The 18475-nt window shown below is 38.2% G+C and overlaps 1 protein-coding gene across 4 annotated transcripts in view; it reads left to right on the plus strand.

Annotated features, from left to right (window-relative positions):
* The first annotated feature begins 674 nt into the window (after positions 1 to 674).
* LOC119543015 (myelin associated oligodendrocyte basic protein) overlaps positions 675 to 18475 on the plus strand; it is a 54767-nt gene continuing 36966 nt past the window's right edge. For all 4 annotated transcript variants that reach the window (XR_005218510.1, XR_005218512.1, XR_005218509.1 and 1 more), the window contains exons 1-2: positions 675 to 832; positions 12281 to 12358. The gene's annotated coding sequence lies outside the window, so the exon portion shown is untranslated. The remainder of the gene's footprint in view (positions 833 to 12280; positions 12359 to 18475) is intronic.

The raw sequence follows: 18475 nt of genomic DNA on the forward strand, positions 1-18475 counted from the left end.
AGGTACTCTTGTTAAAATTAAATGAGCAAGGGTACACGTGTGAATGTCAGTCTTGATATGTGTGTGCATGTTCACATGTGTGTTAGAGAGGGGAGTGCGGATGGGTATTTAATCTGCATGGAATATGGCAACAGGAGCCTGAAGATGAGAATTTGTTAGTGTGACTCACTGCTACAAACAGAGTTGTGGGGATGGCTTGTGGTGTGTGTGTGAGGTATGTTGTGGTGGGTGGGATGGTTGCTGTGGTGGGGTGGGACATGGTAGAAGGCTGTGTGGTTTGGCAGTGTGAGCTGGTGTGTGGGACGGTTCGACCTGGCCTGTGTGTCGAGTTGGTGTGGTGTGAGAGTCGGTGAGAGGGGAGGTGTGGCGTGGGGTGCAAATTATGTGGGAACTGAGAGTGGGAGGCTGGAACATGAGCGGCTTAATTTAGCTATGATTTGTATATGTGCATATGTGTGTATATGTGTGTGATTTGATCCGTAGCTTAGTTTAGCTTTTGTTTAGATTTTCTTTTGCCCTTTGTTTTTGTCTTTGCTTTTGTCTTTGTTTGACTTTTGTTTTGTCTTTGTTTCACTCTTTGTTTAGACTTTCTTTGGCTTTTGTTTGGTCTTTCTTTAGCCTTTTGTTAAGACTTTGTGTGGCCTTTCTGTAGCCTATGTGTAGCTTTTGTTTTTAAGTGGTTGGCTGAAGACCCATCAAAAACACCTTGTGTAATGAAAAACCCAGATATATAATCTCTCCCTATATATTCTGCATGCATTGAGGTAGCCTCAATCCCCAGCGACCTGATGCAGATGTGGAATCTGTTTCATGCATCAGCTGCTATTTGAAGGTAAGGAGATTCCATTGGGTTTCATCTTACTTCATCTTGGACTTTAGCTTGAAGTGGAGAGTGTAAATTTTAGTATGAGCCATTTCATTATATCTCAGGAGAAACTTGCTCTACTAACAGGCAAAATTGGAAAGGCATAACAGGATGAAAGGACAGGGATCATTGAGTTTATTCTGATGTGAGTAGGGGGCCTTTCTGAACCTTCTTGCTAATTTTTAGGAATTGACTGAGCCTGGGGAGGGGCTCTGAACTCTTAACTCAGATTCCCTCAGGTCAGAGCCTTGTGTTTCTGGATTTAGATCAATTGTCTTCTTTATTTATTTCTTTTTTTTTTAATTATTTGTATGAAAAATAAAATTTTCTTCTTATCTAGAAACAACTTTTCTCATGCAATTGGGTTTTTGTGGAGGATATTAATGAAACAAAGTAGCTCAAATCTTAGGATTTTGCTCCCCATAGAGCAGCTACCTAGAATGGAAACACATCAGTGCTTTATCTTGCACAGAATCTCTTACATATCACAGGCAATTTTTGGCTATGTGTTTGGTAGAAAATAGAAAAAGAAAAGATTATGTGGCAGGGGAATAAAATGATGAACTTAGCTAGAGTACTAGGGAGAAAATGTGGAAAAAAGTTTTAATCCTTTGCAAATGAAACAGGGAGGCAGAAAACAGACTGCTGTCATTTGTGCAGATATGCTATTTTATGTTTATTTAGAATGGCAGGGGAATGCTCTCGTTAGTGAGTGGATTTCAAAGATTGTTTCAGATTTACAGAAAAGTTGAAAACTAGTACAAAAAATTCCAGATGTACCCAGGATTCCCTGAATGTTAACATTTAACACATTTGCTTTATCATTCTCTCTCTCTGTATACATATATGTGTATTATTTTTTTCTGAACCATTTGACGTCAAATTGCAGATATAATCAAAAGCAGAAAATGAACACTGAGAAATTACTGTTTCCTAATCTACAGACATCTAGATTTCATCACCTGTTCCAAGAGTCAATCTGGCTCACGCGTCACATTTGGTTATCATGTGTCTGTAACAGTCCTCAGATGTCGATCTCTTTTTATGACCTTGACATTTTTGAAGAGTTCAGGTCAGTTATTTTGTAAAACATCCCTCAGTTTGGGTTTGGTCTGATGTTTTCTCATAATTAGGTTCAGATTATGCAGTGCTGGAAGGAACATACTATCATTTTTTTTACCATACATATACAAATGCATACTTGAATCTGATTATACAAACTGTAATTCAAGGCTTTGTTATCTAATAGTGACTAGGATTTTAAATGTGAGCACCTGAAATCTTACCAAAAAATAAAAAACTCAGAGGCTTGACAGTGATTCTCAAGTACTTATCCACCAAAAGTGTGTAAGGGCTGCCCTTTCATTACAAATGATAATTATAATATGTACTTTAACTGAGAGGCTGATAGTGAGGTAATTTAGATTCTTTGTTGCATTCGTGTCTGCTGCTGCCACTTTTATAACAAATCTTCTCAACAATATCTCTGAGGTAGGGAATGTTACCCATGTTTTATAGACAAGAAAACCAGAGACTAGCCCCTGGTTACACAGCTAGTTGATGGTAGAGTCGGAACAAAACCGTGATATGTCTACTGACGTTTTTATGGATGGCATGCAGATTCTTTTTTATACTAATAAATCATACACTTTAAATTGACAAAATTTGAAATTAAAGAAGCTGACGATGGAATAAACAATATTTTAAAAAATAGTTTTTATTTATTAACTGTGCAAAAAATATTTGCTCACATTAAAAATATTATCAGTAGTATTTTTAGTGAGAATAATTGGGTTGAAGATGTCAACTCTAGTTAGATCGTCACTGGTTTTTCATCCTCTTTGTTAATCTGTCTAATGACACGTTCTTCTCAGGTGTAGGGGGCAGAGCTAACTCTGCCCATTTTCTTATCATTCATTTGGGCTTTTATTATTAGTATGGTCTTAGATCTTTCTAAGTCAACCATCAGTTCCTTATATAAGGGTAAGTTCAGCTGATACAGCTAAAACCAGATAACATAATCAACGAATCCACTAACCAGGCACAAACTGCAATGCACACTGAAAGCAAGGGGATGGGTGAGATGGCCCAGACAACCACCCCTCCATCGGGGCAAGTGGCTGGGTGACCTGTGCATGAGCGAGGGTGGCAGGAACAACACTCATTTTGAAAATTAAATGAAATAATCTTGTTTTTATCTTTTTAGAAAAAAATAAATATAAAAAAGAAGGTCTCACACTTGATCTTCCCGCACCCCAGTGGAGCATCTGGGGACCTCCCTGAGTGTCTGCACCCAGCTTTGGAGGCCACTGGGTTGTCCCTTCTACCTCAACAGTTCAATCACACCAGAACACAAGAGACTGAAACCTACACCTTTTGGTATTTCGGTCTTTACCAACTGAGGCCCTCTCTCAGCTCCTCCTATGGCATGAGACAGAAAGCATGCCAGCATGCCAGCATGCCCCTTCTGCATTTTTTTCTGTCTCGGCTATGCACTGCCAGTGAAAAACACACCCAGACAGCTAATAATTAGACATAGAAGGTGTTCTACACCTGTACTGAGGTTTATACACCATAGCTCTCCAAAGAAGCAACAAGGTTTGCGAAGGTATGACTCAACTAACAGATCTACCCCCTTTGCATCAGCAGAGCAGAGTTTCCTTCTTCACATAATATTTGCATTCAGATGAATGAAGGTTTTGGGTGTCCTTGAGCCCAATGTGTTTTCTATAACTATAAGAGAACTAGAGGGTTCTTCTGTAGAAGAACCCTTTCTGGTGGTTTCCCCAGAACCAAGGGACAGTCTCTGCAAGGTTCAGCTCAAGTTCCCACCCTTGAGACAGTTATTGCAGTGTGCCTGGTAAAGACAGAACTTTCATTGTGTTGGTTTGTAGCAGAAGAACTTCTATTTGGAGGTGGCTGGCAGTTTGCCATTTTAGAGGTGGAGTCTGACTTCCTAGCAGAGTTTCTTTGTTTTGGGAATACTATCAAAACAAACAGATTCTTTAGATACACAAATGTAAATCAAAGAAAACCCTGAAATCATCAGAAATCTGAACCTAGGGCCTGTCGATGCACTTGTTGTATGATCTTTGTGGTGAAGTGAATGCCGTATGTCTTAAACATGGCTCCTCCCTGGACGAGGTAGAAACATGTTTTCTTAACTAAATATGGAATTAGATAGAAGTTCAGGGCTCTCTACATGGTGCTATTTAATGTTGAGGAACCCAGCTTTGGGGAAAACACAGTATTAGCTATTGTGATTGTCTTACCTGAGCCTTGGAAGTCACTCTATCGTTTGAGAAAGTGTTTTCTACTTACAGGATTATGTGTTCCCAAGATGGATCACCCTGGGATGGCAATTGAGGGTGTCCTTCTCTCACTGGGCAAAAGAATTGGGGGTCAGTACGTGGCAGGCTTGAAAGGCCAGGAGACCCTCATGGATGGGGGTTGAGCTGCTTCCCTCAATGTGGAAGTCTGCTGGGAACCTAACCGGGGATTAGGGTTGATCACGTGGCTCCAAAAGTGGCCTTTTCAGTTGTCCATGCAGGGCACTCAGGGATGTGCTTCCATTACCCATGAGGCATTAGGTACAAACCTGGTGTTAACACTGCTCTGGAATCCCCATTTGGGGTGAATGGGCATGGGGGAGAGCAGAGCAATAGTTAGAGTCTGGAGAGCTGCATTTAAGAGTGAGGACATGTGATACAGAAAGATTTATGGTATGGATATGTATTACTTATCCGAGTCCACAAAATTAATTAGGAGGATAGAGGAATGCATTTTCAGAATCCACAGTGGGTGTATTAGTTTTTCACTGTGGCATAACAAATTGCCACAAACTGAGAGGTGTTAAACATTATTCAAGTATTCGAGGTTCAGCTCAAGTTCCCAAGTTTTCAGCTGGGTAAATACTCAATATAGTTCTTTAGTTGGGAAATGCTTAGTATAGTCTTCAATAGCCAATAGGAGAAAAAAACTGTTTATTAAGATCACTTCATACAAGCAGCCTTGAGTTATTCTGACCATGAAATGCCCTTGTTAAAATAACTTGCTGTTGTTCTAATCTCAACAACAAAAAAACTTGCTCTGTGCTCCCAGGAACTTTCCCAGCATTGCCCACAGGAGGAAACCACCAGATGGTTTGATAAAGAACTGGCTTTTTGAAAAACAAACCTGAATGAGGGGAGGACTACAGGACTTCAAGATAACAAGGAGATGCTGACAGAACAGCTTTCTCTCTTCTATTTTTTTTTCCTTTCTGCTTTCTTCTGGCTTCTGGCCATTTCTATGCCTGTTTGGGGTCATAAAAGCCCAACCAATTCTTTTCACTTTGAACTGGGCTTGAAAGGTTTTTTTTAACTCCAGTTCCTTGTTGATGCATCTTCAATAAACTCACCTTCTCACCAAAGAAAGAGACTTGTTTCTCTGCTTGATGTGGGATCAGGTGGGCCTGACTACCTGGGACCGTATTTTCTACCAGTAACACAGTTCTGTGGGTCAGAAGTCCAGCAGGCTTGGCTTGGTAACCATCTTAGGGTCTTACAAGGCTGAAATGGATGGCCAGTTAGGTTCTTGTCTGGAGGTTCTGCAGGGAGAATATCCTTCCAAGATCATTTAGGTTGTTGGCAAAATGCATTTCCTGCATTGCTGTAGGACTGAGGACACTGCTTCCCTCCGTCTTCAAACCAGCTGTGGTGGGTCGAGCTCTTCTCATTCCTTGAATTTCCCTGACTTCCTCTTCTGTTGCGTTTCTCTGACTCAGCCAGAGAAAGGTCTTGGTTTTTAAGGGCTCATGAGGTTACATTGAGCCCTCTCAAATAATCCAGGTCCATAACCTTAATTACATCTTCAAAATTCCTTTTGCTATGAAATGTAACATATTCACAGGTTTTGGTGATTAGAATACAGAAATTTGTGAGAAGAGGGGCTTCTGCCTACCACACAGGGGTTATGGTTAATGCAAATATGGGTATTAAAGAAATTGTGACCATATTTTCTATTTATAGGCTGGTGAGATGTGGAGTCACATCTCCATGGGGAACAAAGAGAACATATCTAGGTACCTGGCCAAAGGCACCATCACGCCCATGAAAAGTGGGATGCACAGCTGAGAGTCTGACATTTCCCAGGCTCACACACCCTCACCCCATCACCCCACTCCTGCCTGAATATTCCCACAGTTGGGAGGGCACTAGAGCCAGATTTCTTGGGTTGGGCCGTACCTCACTAGATATATTTCTGCCACCCCTACTCATTAGATGATAGAGGCAGGCTTACATATGGCTGTTTTTTTCTCCTTCTGTTTCTCTTCTCCTTCCATGGGTGGAAGCCTCTCTAAATTTAATCTTTCTCTCAAGTAGAGAACTTCCTTATCCCATGGTCTCTTCTTCTGCAAGGTAGCTTTCATCCTCGCTCTCTTTCCTGGGATAATGGTGATAAAATGGCTGTAGGTGAACAGGGTTTGTTGCAAGAGAATATACTTGCCTGACATATTCAAAGTGCTATCCCTATTATAAACGTGTTAGGAATTTGTGTTTTAAGGAGCAGCAAAAAAAAGCAGAAATACATGGCCTAGGAAGTAGGTTTCAGAACTTCATTCGCAACTTGTCAGTTATGTGACTTTGAGCATGTTAGTTTACTTCTTTGAACCTCATTCTGCCAAACTATTAGCCATAGGTCTGCATGATATCCAAGTTTAACTATTAGTTTTCTGTGATGAATGTACAACAGTTCTATAGTTCATTCCTGAGACAGAATGGATGGAATTTGTTGGAATAATTTAACACTGAAAACTCCATGATAAAATATTTAAAAATTTCAAATTTCCCCTGCGTATCCCCCAATTTCATTTCCCCACTCCCCACTCTTCCCTTCCCACTCCCCACAACCCCACACTCAAGTCAAACTGAACTGCTTATATTTGTCCCAATAGGTGAAGTTTTCTCCCATGCAGGCCTCTGCGCTAATAGTTTCCAATTTCTGGAACACCCTTCCCTACTGTCTTTACTTGGATAACTCTGGCTCACCATTCAACCTGAGTATCCCTTTCTATGAGCTGGCATCCTTGATTCCTTTGATCCGGGTTGAAGTAGAGGACCCACTGCATCATACATTCACACTCACCTTAGATGCTACCACACTGTATCTTAGTTTACTGTTTGCCTACTTGTCTCTCCTACTCAACTGAGTCTTGGGAGGTCAGGTGCTTGATGTGCTCATTGTCTTATTGGCGAGGCTTAGCACTGTGCCTGGCACCTAGTAGGCACTTTATATATCTATTCAAGGAACAGTTTCCTACATAGTAATTCTAAGACCACAAACCTGAGCCTAGCACTTGCTGCAATGGTGTGTTGTGATGGGCACGGGATTCTGTCTTCTTTTGTGGAATAGAATAAAGACTGTTTCTGAGCATTCATATGTGAACTTTCTCTTCATATTCTGATGTTGAGAAAATACTTCTTTTTTTCTTAATCTTACTGAGAGTTGGTGTGAAGAGAGCCCAGGGATTATGTATTGCAGTTTAACTTCATTATATAATCTAAGAAAGAATGGATTTGCATTGGAATTTGGGAGCAATGTGGGAGGCAATTACAAATTAACCAAGGCTGGGAGAATTGCACTTAAGAAAGAAAACACAACATTGAGTATTATAGTCTCTTAACAGTATCTACATGTGAAAGAAGGGGAGCACACTCCGTCCTCAGTGTTCATGCAAAAGAAAGTTTTATTCTACTCATTTCTACAGGTCTTTATAGCATACAAGGTAGTTTCCTACGTGACTGTTTTCAGGTATATCAGGGAGGGTACATTTTTCCTAAAGCCATAAGGTGTATTTACATATCTTTAGTCTTAAGGGACAATTTCTTTGGGGGCTAGACGGGAAACAGTGGGGGTGGGAGACAGGAGCACAGAAGGAGCCCAGCAGGAGCTCAGAGACTATTCCCCTATCTAAATTGCAGTCTGCCTTCAGACTTGCAAAGCTTTTGGCCTTTTCCTAGCCCAGTGCCTGCCTTCAGACATCTGGAGCTTTGGGAAGGCCCTGATCCATAGTTTGTTAAGCCAGGGGACCTTCCGTGTCTCCACACTACATGACCTCAAAGACACATGGAAAAAGATCTTTACATTAATTTCATGCAAAACATTTTCAAAACTGACAGAAGTCAAGAGCATAAGTATAGAAACTGGTGTGTTTATTATATATATAAATATATATTTTGTAATTCAAGAAAGAACATTCTTACATGTGTACTGTTAACCACAGTTCATTGTTCACAACAGGTTTCACTGTGTTATGCAGTCCCACGTTTCATCTTCCAGCTTTCCTGCTAGTAATATACACAGTGTTTGTTGTTGTATTTTAAAAGCAAGATAATAAAGATCAAAGGAGGAAGGCAAAATATTTTTAAGAGAGGAAGAAGTGGCATCATGTTAGGGACTTGGTGTGGGACTGTGGTGCCTGAATCCTCCTTTTTGCCTTCCTTCCCCAGCTGGTGGCCAAGTACAGCTGTATTAATTGGGGCAAATGCAGAGCTCTTTTTGTCAGGGGAGCTGGAGGCTGAAGCTTATGACAAGGTTTTAACAAGTTTTCCTTCTTGCTTCTCCACTTCCAAAATCTCCGTGTATTTTATCCCAAGTCTGAAGACTTGTTGGTCTCAGAAGAAAAGCCAAGAAAGCCCAGAGGCCAAGAAAGCCCAGTTTTGCTAGAGGGAAGTGAGGGTACAAAGGGAAAGAAAGGCAAAAAGTTTAAAAGTGGGAAAGCAAACCACGACTGGAAGAAAATATATGGAGTCTATGGGCATAGGTGTCCTTGCTGATTATTCCACAGATAGCTCAGATATTTGCACATATAAACTCATCACTTAGAGGAAGTAAATACATCTGCACACTAGGTTTAAAATATGTTGACTAAAAATAATAAAGGATAAAATGATAAGTTAAAAAGATAAACTTCAAACATTAATTACAAGTAAAGAGAGTAACAACTATAGTCTTTTATACAATTAAGATAAACAGTGAATTCAGAGTCTCTTTTTTTTTCTATTAGAGCAGTTGTAGCTTTACAGAAAAGCCATGCAGAGAGTACAGTGTTCCCATATGCCCCACAGTTTTCTCTACTATTAAAATTTTGCATTGGTGTGGTGCCTTTGTTACAATTGATGAAACAATGTTATTATTAGCTATGGTCCATATTTTACATTAGGATTTGTACAGTTACTATGGTTTTTTTTTTAATTTTTTCAGTCTAGTAATACTTATACAACCTAAAATTTTCCATTTTAACCATGTTCAAATATAAAATTCAGTGGTATTAATTTCTTTCACAAGGTTGTGCTACCATCACCATCATCCATTATCAAAACTTTTCCATCACCCCAAACAGAAATGCTGTACCAATTAGGCATTAACTTCCCATTTTATACCCTTAACCTGGCAACAGTTAGCCTTTATTCTAATTTCTCACAGTTTCTTTTCAGAAACTCTGCAGGGAACATGACTACTGAATTCTACAGAGACACTACCGTTTCAAATCTTCCTTCAGAGCATCAGTTCACTAGAAATCTAGCCATATGATTGGATATCACTTTTTCCTTATATTACATATTTTTCTTAAAGCTACTAAATTCTTGGTAGTGTATAAAATCTGTTAACAAATAGATGTTGAATAAATTAGGGACTTCAGATTCACCGTGCTTCCTATAGGAGTAGAGAAGGAGATAGAAAAGCCATTTTTCTGTATGATTCTGGATAGAGCTTTTTATTGCAATACAAATTTCCAAGTGGCTGTACACAGAATAATTTGCATGTTAATCAGAGAAAGTCAAAGAATTCTGTGAACCACCTGGAAGCTTACTTCCAGGTGTTCATCATGGGTTCTTCACAAGACTGTTTTGTATTTAGGTTTCATTCATTCATTCAACAAATATTTGTTGAAAGTCTATGTGGCAGGCACTGAGCTAGGACGTAGAAATAAAATGATCGACAAACACAGAGCTTACATTTTAGTGAGGGTGGAGAAAGAAACATATGGCAGCTTCAATCACGAAAAGAACAAAGGAAAAAAGCCCAGGAAGCTATAAGAGTGTGCGATAGAGATGCTTGATGTTTAATCTAGACCATGCGGCCAGGAAAGTTTTCTCTGAGGGAAGGATATTTGACTTGGGATCTCATGTACTCTTGAACAGGCATTACACAAGTAAAGCAAGCTGGGGAGGGTATTTCTGGGAAAAGGGATATTATTAGCCAAATGTCCAAGAAGGAGTGACCATGGTACATTTGTATAATTGAATGTGGTTGAAACACAAAGAGCTAGGAATGAAGTAAAAGCCTTTTTCGTGACTTGACTGATTTTCTTAATCCCCCAAATAAGAGATTTGGGAGTTCCTACTCAATCACATAATCTTTATGGCCTACATAAATTATCGTAATGAAAAAATATGGATGACATTAATTTAAATGAAACACAGACTCTTAAATTATATATATATGTATATATATCATATTATATGTAGAGAGTTCCCATATTCCAGTGTTTCCCAAAATTTATCTTCATTATCACTCCTGTAGGAGCCATTTTAGACTTTTTCCTAATTGTTTCTCCCCTCCCTGGAATGTCAATATTACAGATATACAGTGTATTTCTTTATGTACTATATGCATATTGTGCTTTGAACATAAAGAGAGTAAACTGTTTTAGCCTCCAGGAACCAATTTTCACCCCCTTGGGATGATATTGCCCTCACTGAGAATGCATGCCGTGCACTCTCTGCCCAGTTTCCACTAGTTTTAACATCCTATAAAACCGTGGTATGATTATCAAAATCAATAAATTAATAATGATACAATATCTTACCTTACAGATATTTCATAAGTCTTACCACTAATGTCCTTTTTCTGTTTAAGGATCTAACCCAGGATCCCACATACATTTAATTGTCAGGTTTCTTTTATCTGTCTCTTCTAATCAGTGATGGTTCCTCAGTCTTTCCTTGCCTTTCATGATCTTGAGAATTTTAAGGAGTACTGGTCAGTTATTTTGTAGAATATCCTTCAGTTTGGGTTTGTCTGATGTTCTCTGGTGATGAGATTGAGATTGGGTATTATTGGGAAGAATTACACAGAGACGACGTGCCCTTCTCAGTGCGCCACATCAGGGGGACACGAGCTTGAGCTGATCGCCAGCCATGTGAACTTGATCACTTGGTTAAGGTTTTTCTGCCAGTATTCTCCACCATACATTTGCTATACTTCCCTTTGTAATTATAATTATCTGGGTAGAGATGCTTTGAGACTATGCAAGTATCTGTTTCTGCTTAAAACTTCATCCACTGATTTTAGCATCCATTAATATGTGTTGCCTGCAGCAATTATTCTGGGGGGTTATAATGGTGATTTTCTATTTTCCTCATTCCTTCTACATTTATTAAATGGAATTATTCTGTAGGGAGTGTCCCTTCCACCCCATTTATTTATTTATTCAGTTACTATTTGTATCAGTAAGGATCCAATGGCATTTATTTTATTCTTTGGCTTATAATCCAATACTTTTTTGAATAATAAAATTTGCAGAGGCAGAGGATTTCAATTATTCTATTATGCAGATGGGAAAGAGGAAGGTGCCAATGATCTTTGTCTAATTTGCAGAGAAATCTTACAAAGATTTGTACAGTTCAGTTACATAGAGTTATTAAGTAAAACATTATTACTAGATAAACAAATTTTCAAGTTAGATAACCAATTGGAATTACATGTTTCTTTTAGAGATTGTTTTTGTCTAGAATCTTCACAGTCTTATAAGACCCCTTTGTTCAAATAACACTTCTAAGATCTGATGTACCTTAAGAAACAATGGAACAAATATTTGGGAATAGTCACATAAATCTCTGTGCTGCATGGGAAAGCAAGATCAATATTCTGTGCAAGTTCTTGGTTTAATGCCTTATCAAATTGGATTCCTTCATGTACTTTATAATGTAAAGAACAATCATACATCTCTCCCTCCATAGCTGCAGGGCAGTGTGCCCATTCTTTCAACTCCTTTCTGGGCATGCTTGACTTAATTGTGAAGACTTGCATTTTTAAAGCCAAATGGGCATTTCATTCATTTGTGTTGTAAGCAAAAATCAGGCTCACTGAGCTCAAATTTACTAGGAGAAATGGAGAAAGGGCTAAAGAAGATTTTTATTCATTGATGCTGAATTAAAGAATGTATAGCATTTTTCTTCTATAATGATAAGGTGGGATTTAAAAATTGTGTGTGTATGTGATTCTGTGTCTATATCTTCCTCCTGTGCTCCAACTAGATCAGACTTCATGATCCTTGACAGGTTCACTCCATGTACAATACTCTTGAGTGAACTACTAGTAACCAAAACTCTCAATTAATCAGAACACATTCTATTGTTTCACTTTTAGGAAAAACAGAAGCAAATGATACCAAGACAAGATCAAAACAGAGATCTAATCACCAGATGTGTATGGATGAAAATACAGGTACAGATGAATCTCTTATGCCCTTTTGGAACTGCATCTAAATTATTGAACAATGAGTACTGGTATTCAAAATGTCACAGTAGAATGTTGAATGAGTGAAAGATGGGTCATTCAAATTTTCAATAAGAGTTAAACATTTTTTTTTAGTATGTCCAAATGTCTCACAGTGTTCTAGTTTTTGGGAGTAAAAATAAGAAATAATCATTTTTCTGCAAGAGAGGGGTTATGACCAAGCCCCATTTGTCCATCATAGACAACTCATGTACTATGCAGGGTGCAACCATCATTGCATGATAAAGAGATCTCCTCTCTCTATATCCTCACCTTCTGCTCAGGAGATCCTTTCCATCTCTTTGTCTTAACTGAATCCAACCAGTCCTCTGAGAACAAGGTTTCACCTGTCAGCCTCTAAAATGGAGGCTGTTTCATACTCTAAGTATCTCCAGGTTTGCAAGTGGCATCAGTGTCCTCTTCAGTGCCATTGTCAAGTCACTACTCCTCCACTTTCTGGTTAAATGAAGTTTCTGGTTTTTGAAGCTCACGCTGCATTCCTTTTGGCAGTCTCCACCTGACCTCCTGGTCACTCTTCCTCCTTCACTGATGATTTTGTCACTTGGTTCTCCAGTCCCTGTCCACTCCAACTCCATCCATTAACTTGGGTGACTTCAATGTCTGCTTCATCTATCCATTGTCATTCTGTGGACCTTGTCAGCACCTGAAACTACTCCTTCTCTGAAACAAGTATTACAAATACCTAGCATCTCATTAATAACCTTCCTTTCTTCCAACTTGCTTTGTTAAGTACCCCACTACAGCTGATCTTCAATTAGGTATTTCCACATGCCTTTCTAGCTTCCATCCATCCATGAATCCATTCATCTATCCATTCATCTATCACCTGCTTGTGCCTTCTGCTTCTGATTGACTTTAAGAGTCATCATTGCAATCATTCTCTTGCAAATTATTTGGTATATCTCATGCCTGGATGAATTTAACCATCTGTCTTCTCCATATCTGTCTCCAGGCTTTGGAGAACAACTAGAAATAACACAATGGGCAGATTGGTACCACTATAAATAAACAGTCAGTGACCTCAACTAGGACCTCAAAATTTCTTGAGAGCTTGATCTCCAAATTTTTTCAAAGTCTATTTTAAATTCTCACAGTTTGCACATTATAGTTAGTCCAAATTAATGAGGTGTTATAATGTTTGTCTTGTCATTTCTGATTTTTTTCACTCAACAAACTGTCCTCAAGGTCCATTCACCTAGTTACATACCTCACAATCTCATGCCTTCTTGTTGTATTCACTCAATAGTCTATTGTATGCATACACCACAGTTCACCATTCTGTTCACCAGTCAATGTACTCTTAGGCCGCCTCTATCCATTGCGAATCGTGAATACTGCCACCATAAACACCAGTGTTCAGATGTCCATTTGTGTCCCTGCTCTCAGTTCCTCCAAGTATGTACCCTATAACAGGGTTGGAGGACCATATGGCAACCCCATACTTAGCTTCCTGTGGAACAACCACACTTGGGCTTTTAACTTTTAACTTCATGGTATCTTTTATTCTATAAAATGACTTTATGGTTTGCATTCTTCCTTTCACATGTGTTGTGTTAGAAATAGAGTGTCAGGGTTAAGAATACAGATTAGTCTACCTTGGTTGGGATCCTGGTGTCATCTTTAATGAGCTCTGTGTTCACAGGTGAGTTATCTGAGTTCTCTGTATCTCCATTTCTCATTTGCAAGACAAGGCTATTGTGAGGTTGTAAAGATTAAATGACTTAAATATATAAAGAACTTGAACAAAGCCTGGCATACATCTTGTGCCATGTATTTGCTATTTATCATTCTTACTGGAGTTTTGGTCTAATTTTATTTTATTTTTCTGTCTTTTGAGAGGGCCATCCATTTCCCATTAAAAAAAATTTCCCCTGTGGTATGAACTATGCCCCTTTATGTATGTCTGTTTCTGGACTCTCTATTCTGTTCTATTGATCTATTTTCAAGCCAATATACTACTCTTTTGATTAGTTTAGTTTATGAAAAGTGTTGATAGCTGTTAGGACAAAGCCCTCTTATTCGAAAGTGTCTTGGCCAGTCTTGGGAATTATGGTATCATCTTGCCAATTCTATGAAAAGTTGATATTGATTGGAATTGCAGTAAATTTGTGGATTTTTTAGGGGATAGTCAGCATACTTAGGATATTAAACATTTATTTTGCAGCCTTCAAAAAAGTTTTGCAAATTTCTTCACTAAAGTTCTTATATTTTTTCATTGGGTTTATTTCTACCTGTAGGTGCCCTATGGTTTTGCGTTTTGTATGAAGGCTTCTTTTATTTCACATTATTACATTTTAATTGGATATTCCTGATCCATAGAGATGATTTTGACTTTTGTATGTTGATCTTGTGTTCATAAATCTTGTTGGATTTTCTTTTCAGTTCTAATAGTTTATAGAGTCTTATGGGGTTTTCTTTTTAATTAGTTAGGATTTTCAGTATGGTTTTGAGTAGTAGTAATGATAGGTGGCATCCTTGTTGGAATGTCCGATTTGTATGAAAATGTTTCTAAAATTCTGCCAGCAGTATGCTGTTGCTGTGGAGTTTTTGATAATTAGCTTTTTTTTTTTTTTCACATATTAAGGATGTTCTCTTACCTCCCCATTATGCTAAGAATACATATCATGAATGGATGTTGAATTTTATTGACTGCTTTCTTGGCATCTATTTCTGATCATGTTTTTCCCTTTAATCTGTAAATATAATAAATTACATTAATAGACTTTCCAAAGTTAAACAATTCTGAGATTTACTTTCTCTAGTTTGTATTATGAAAACATTTTATAATCAGATTGGCAAAAATATGAGGGTTTAATAACACATTTTATTGTTGAGGCCGGGGGAAAGGACATTTTGCTGGTTTGAATCTATTATGTAGCCCAGAAAAACAAGTTCTTTTAATTCAATCTTGTGGGTGCAGACTTATTGTGGGTGGGACTTTTGATTAGGGTTGTTTCCATGGAGATGTGACCCTGCCCATTCAAGGTGGGTCTTAATTAGTTTACTGGCATCCTTTATGAGAAAATAAAAGGCAGATACATTTTGAAAAGAGCTGACACAGACCCAGATGCTTGGAGATGCAGGTAGAGATGTTTGGAGATGCTAAGCCAAGAGATGGAGCCCAGAGTTTGCCCTGGAGAAGCTAAGTGAGAACCCATGGATGTGTAAGGAGGAAGCCACTGGAATCAGCAGCTGAAATCAGTGCTACCTGGGAGCAGAGGACCAGCAGACACCAGGCATGTGCCTTCCCAGCTGACAGAGGTTTCCAGATGCCATCGGCCTTTCTTCAGTGAAGGTATCCTCTTGGTGATGCCTTAGGTTGGACAATTTTCTGGCTTTAGAACAGTAAATTTGTGAATTAATAAACCCCCATTGTAAAAGCCAATCCATTTCTGGTATGTTGCATTCCAGCAGCTTTAGCAAACCAGAGCAGACATTATTATACATTGCTTATAGAATGGTGATTTCAACAAAAACTGTGGACACCAAGTTGGCAAATATATCAAAATCTACAAAATTACAAATGCATTGACTCTTTGACCCAGTGATTTCACCTTTAGGGATTTATCCCTCAGATATTCATGCATGTGTAATGAGGGATGCACAATTTTATTCACTATGGCATCATTGTAACAACAGATGGGAAACAACCAAACTGTTCCCTTATAGAAGATTAGTTAAGCAAATTGCTCTTTTTTGAGTAGCCCATCCATTTCCTCTTGCAATGGTGTCTTAGGAAGTTATTGAAAAAAGAATGAGGAAGATCTTTGAGTTCTGTGTAGAAAGACTAGAAAGATACATAGTTAAGTGAAAAAAGTAAGGTGTACATATTTATGCCTTTGTGGTAAAAGTAGGGGCAGAAAGAATACACAAACACACACATATCTACAAACAAAAAAAGAAACAATAACTAATATGGATTGAAGTCTTTCTATGTGCTAAGAACTCTTCATGGCACTGAAGACAGAATGGAAGACAAAGTGTCTACTGTTATGAGGTTTGTGTTTTCGTGAGAGAAGTAAAAAATTAAAAAACAAAACAAAACAAAAAAACCCTAATAGTGTTCCTGTTGATTTCATAGGCATTGTCAAAGACGTACTTAAACACAGTCTCTATTTTATCTTCTGTTTGTTTTCCAACTTTCTTTTTCATGCAAAAGTATGTCTTTTGAGAGAGGGTTCAAATCCATAATTAAAGATCTAGTCAATTCTTTTAAACTGCTGCATAGAATTCCATTGCATGAATTTATCACCTTTTTATTTATCCATTTCTCTAGTGATAAACATATAGTTTAGGTTTAGTGATGTGAGGCTATTTAACTTTTACCAATCTGATGCTTGTAGAATGGCATCTAATTGTTTTCATTTTTATCCTCCTGATAATTGATGACTGATTGTATTTTCAAATGCTTATGGGTCACCTGATACTTCCTTTTCTGCAAATTGCCTATTCGCATCATTTGCTCAATTTTCTATTGGGTTGTCTTTTTCTTATTGTTTGTGAGAGTAAAGATTCTGCATAGTAATTCTTTGTCTGTTTTATGTGTTGTATTCTCCTAGTGTTTCTTATCTTTTGACCATGTTTATGGTCTTTTCATTATGTATAGTAGTTTTAAATTTTCATGTGGTCAGTTATATCAGTTGGAAAGCTAATCACATCAGCATTATTTGTTGAAGAATCCACCTTTTCCTCACTGATTTGTAATCATGTGGATTTGTTTCCAGGATCTATTTTCTGCCTCACTGTTCTCTTGTCTGTTTCTGGACAAATGCCACGCTATTTTAACTACTCCTTCTTCATACTGTGTTTTGATATCTTGTATGGAAAGTCCTGCTATTCTTGTTAGAATTATCTTGGCAATTCCTGGCCCTTTGCTCTCCCATCAGATCAGATTGTCAAGTTCCACAAAAGAAATGCGTGGGATTTAAGAATTAATTTTGAAAAAGTTTACAACTTTATGATAGAGATCCTTTTTAACTATGAACAATTTTCCTTCTGTCTATTCACATGTTCTTTTATGTTTTTCACTAAAGTTTTGAAGTTTTCCCCAGAAGGTTTTAAATATTTTAGTGTTTGCTTTTTTCCTAGGTATTTCAGGATTCTTGCTATTTTGTGAATAGGATTGTTTTCCTATTATTCTTTCCCCTATACCCTCTCTCACTGGGTGTTCTCAAGTGTTCCTTGGCTGTAAATCTCATCTTTACATCAAATACACTTGAATTTATTTTCAGTACACTCCCTTATGAAATCTCCTGACCCAAATGGCCAGTCACTTCCTTTCACTGCCACTTGGAAGCTTCAAGTTTCTCAAACTGAACATGTCTAAGATTGAACTCTTGGTTCTTCCCTTCCCCTCCTCTTCCCCAAAACTGTTTCCCCATCTTACGAAAATGATTCATACCCACCTAATTGCCCTTGGAGGCATCTTGGATGTCCTCTTTTTCCCTCCCACATTCAAGCTATCTCCAAGTCCTGTTCATTGCTTGGTTTCCTTTTTTGCTCACTCCATTCTCTGTTCCTCAGCAATTTCATCCATTTTGAGGCATATGTAATTACTATAACCCAAAACAGTCCACTGTGTGTCATCATCAGCACTAGACCTTCATAAACATCTGAGACTTGACATATTAGGCCCATAGTAAGTATTCAGTTAATATTTCTAAAATAAATGTCTAAAACTATACTATTATCCCCTCCTTCTCCTCCTTCCCATCAAACCTTCCTCACATCAGTAACTTGCTCCATTGGGCATTTGCTCAAGCCAAAAGACTTGTAGTCATCCTTGCCTTATCCTTTCCAATTAGCTCCACAACTAATCCATCTTCAAGTCCTATTAATTTTGCCTCCAGATCCACCACCAGTGCCACTGGTCTAGTTGAAATCCCTGTCATCTCTCACTGGTCTCCTGCTTCCACTCCTGCCTCCCTCCAATCTAGGTTACATCTATGCCTGAGTGATCTTCATGGAATATAAGTAGGAAGATTTATCTCCTCTAATCAAAATGTTTCAATATCTTCTAATTACTTAGCTCACCTTCAAGGTCTT

Source organism: Choloepus didactylus, chromosome 1, assembly GCF_015220235.1.
Source record: "Choloepus didactylus isolate mChoDid1 chromosome 1, mChoDid1.pri, whole genome shotgun sequence".
Classification (NCBI taxonomy): domain Eukaryota; kingdom Metazoa; phylum Chordata; class Mammalia; order Pilosa; family Megalonychidae; genus Choloepus; species Choloepus didactylus.